The following is a 3,657-nucleotide window of genomic DNA, read 5'->3' as shown; positions in this document are numbered from 1 at the left end:
AACTCCGGGAGTTGGTGATGGACAGGGAGGCCTGGCGTGCTGCGATTCATGGGGTCGCAAAGAGTTGGACACGACTGAGAGACTGATCTGATCTGATCTGATCTGATAATTTCTATTTATTAAATTTATGTCAGTAATACAGTACTGTAAAGATTTTTTTACTTCATTATTTTAAGAATAAAGTAACTTGTAACCTGCAAACCTCTGTTATCTATCTACAGTAGCTAAAGAAAAGTATAAGGTGTTTTAATGCCCCTGATTGCTACTTCCTCCATCAACCAATAATTTACCAACTCCTCTTTCTCCAGATCTATCAGGTTACTAATGTTAACCTGATCTTGAAAAAACTTCTAAAAGCAGTTGAGTTCAGAGCCAAATAAATACATCTTCAATCACATACCACTCCTAACCTATCCTGTCCCTTTAGTTTTATCCCTTAACAGTAAGCTCTTTTAAAAAGAAGGCAGTATTTTATTCCCTTTAATATTCAGTGAACACTATAGTTAATAACCATACTCATTGCAAAAGCATTTAACAAATAAATAGAATATCAGACAATGATCACTTCCACTCTTGTTCCTCTAAGCATTTGAAAAAATAATTCCTCTGAACAAAATGTATGAACTGTTTCATTTCACAGTTTCATCAATCAAATTCCACTTGATGGAAAGAGTATAACATCAAACCAGTGAAGCAGCTTAAGATCCTCAATCTATTTTCAGAAAATCACTTGTTTTCTTTAAGAATAGTGGCTCTTTGGGCATAACAAATTAAAATTTCAAAATAGGGAGTTGTGATTTTACAAGCAGTTACTCGGGTTCTTTTTTAAATCACTTTTTAGGGTTTTTATTTTGTTTTTATGGGGGGCGTTGCTATTATTTTGGGATGTTGGTGTCAGCACAGACCAACAAACAAAAAGTAGAGGTAATCACAAACTTAAAACTCTATTCCTCATTTTCGGTATTAAGAAAGACAAGCACAGAAATAATGTGAACAAATTGATGGTAGAAGAATCATATAACAAACATGGAATTTTGAATTTCCAAGAAAGTGACATGAAGAGAATTTGTTTTTTACATAATGAGCTTTTTACAGGTTAATTAAATAATGCTACAGTCATGCTTTTGAATAGCCTCCAGCTATTTTAAAATGTCAGTGAATATTACAGAACCATTATTTTGACATGTTCAACTTGTTTGGCTCCCTAACATGCTTGTAATATGCTATATTTGCCAAAGTGTCTTACTACTGCCTTTTAGTTAAACAAATTACCACACATTTCATCTTTTGGGGTACATTAAATATGCACACATTCTATTCATATGAACAGCTTAAGCACTGAAATATGAATAAAACTGTCAATGTATTTACAGTTTTCATCACTAATAAATGAAGGATATAATCAACATCCCATTAAGCTGGGTATATTACAAAGATATCTTCTGCCTCCAGCTTTCATGTGAGTGTGGTGTCCTATACTGAGTAAGACTAATCAAGGTCATAATTTAAGGTAAGACATTCAACTATATATATATATAATTATGTGCATGCATATATGTATATATATGTAATTTATATGTATAAATATGTATGTATATTTGTACATACATACATATTTGTAATACATATAATATATACATAATTATATATACATATATAATACATACATAATTATGTATAAAGTTTTTTACTTTGAAATGTTATAAAAATCAACAGAAAGCTCACATATACCCACATGTAGCTCTCTCAATTATGACATCCTACAGAACTATAAGAATCTGCCTGCCAATGCAGGAGATGTAAGAGATGCAAGTTCAATTCCTGGGTCGAGAAGACCACCTGGAGGAGGAAATAGCAACCCAAGCCAATATTCTTGCCTGGAAAATCCCATGGACAGAATTGGAGGGCTACAGTCCATGGGGTCACAAAGACTTGGACATGACTTAGTGACTGAACAACAAAAACAAATAGACATTATATTTAACTAGTATTTTACATGCAGTCATTTTGGGGGTATACAACTTTATAAAAGTTTTATCATCTGTACAAATCTATGTAATATATGTATATTTTTAAAAAGAGAAATCACTTCTTCTTTAAAAATATTTTCAACATTTAAGACTAGTGCATATTTCATAAAATATGGTGACAGCAAGTATGACATTCCATGGCAAGCAACAATACTGCTTCCCACCACAGTTTGTGTTCACAGGATAAAAAAGTACAACCTTAAGGGAAGTGACCGTGGAACATGACACCCGACAATGAAAGAAATCAGTCTCAGTAGAAACTAGCTCTATGCTGCTAACTCCCAAAGTAATAACCTCTCTCTTGAATTACAGATACACAGATATTCTTGAATGTCTAATGCCATTCAAATCTAACATGTTCAAAAGAAAACTTTTATTTAACACTACCTTCTCTTCAACAACCAAGTGCATTTTTCATCTCATTAAATTGCAAAGCCACACCTATTTGCTCAGACTAAAGCTACAGAGCCTTTCTTCAATTCACTTGATTCATCTAATCTACTCCATTATCAATTCCTATTGGCTCTACCTTCAAAATAGAGCCTCAATTCTATTTCTTCTCACCACCTCTACCAGCATCCTTGTCTCCTTTAAGAGTACATGCTTTCCCACTGACTAGCTATGTGTCTTTGGACCAGTTACTAGAGCTCTCAATGATTCTATTTCCTGTCTTACAACTTTACAGTTACTCTAGACTTTACAAAGGAGTTGTGCTAAATAAGATAACTCATATAAAATGGTTTTAAAAGAGTCCAATACGGAGTAAGCATCCATGAAATGTTACGTATATATCAGCAGCATCATCATGGAAATAGCTTCCAAACAATTGACTTTCACTTAGCAGAAAAAACATCCCCTTCCTTCAGCATCAGTCTCTACCCATATTATGTCTTTGTTCCTAAACTTACATATCACTACTTTAATTTATATGACATATTTATCTGTTGATATCTACCTCCCCAATTAGAAATGCAAAATCCATAAATACTAGCCTGGGCCTTGTCTTTTCTTTTTTGCTCACTGCTGTATTTCCAGAACAAAGATTAGTTCCTGGAACATTATAGGCATTTAAATATTTTCTTTCAGTAAACGGACACACCAAAAACCTAGGAAACATTTTCTCCAGAAACATTCTTTTCTTCAAATCAAAGTTTCACTACTGGTGACACAAAAACGCAGAAGTACACATTATTAATGCATGTGAGAGAATAAAATGTTGAGAAACCAAGGTGATACATGTCCTGGCCATATTAAGATAGTAAATGAATTGGGAAGGCCTATTGTCATTCATCAAACATGAATGCTCTTGCTTGGCCCAGCAAGGTTTGTAGGGGACTATTATATAACTTGGTGACGGCAGCCATGAAATTAAAAGACACTTACTCCTTGGAAGGAAAGTTATGACCAACCTAGATAGCATATTCAAAAGCAGAGACATTACTTTGCCAAAAAAGGTTCGTCTAGTCAAGGCTATGGTTTTTCCTGTGGTCATGTATGGATGTGAGAGTTGGACTGTGAAGAAGGCTGAGCGCTGAAGAATTGATGCTTTTGAACTGTGGTGTTGGAGAAGACGCTTGAGAGTCCCTTGGACTGCAAGGAGATCCAACCAGTCCATTCTGAAGGAGAT

At 34.3% G+C, this 3,657-nt stretch overlaps 1 protein-coding gene across 1 annotated transcript in view; it reads right to left on the bottom strand.

Annotated features, from left to right (window-relative positions):
* KCNH5 (potassium voltage-gated channel, subfamily H (eag-related), member 5) overlaps positions 1 to 3,657 on the bottom strand; it is a gene marked incomplete at its 3' end in the record, with an annotated part of 232,481 nt that overhangs the window by 1,173 nt on the left and 227,651 nt on the right. The window lies entirely within an intron of this gene.

Source organism: Bison bison, unplaced genomic scaffold, assembly GCF_000754665.1.
Source record: "Bison bison bison isolate TAMUID 2011002044 unplaced genomic scaffold, Bison_UMD1.0 scf7180017864239, whole genome shotgun sequence".
Lineage (NCBI taxonomy): Eukaryota > Metazoa > Chordata > Mammalia > Artiodactyla > Bovidae > Bison > Bison bison.
Note: the sequence above shows the minus strand (reverse complement) of the source record. Positions and strands in the feature narration are given on the sequence as shown.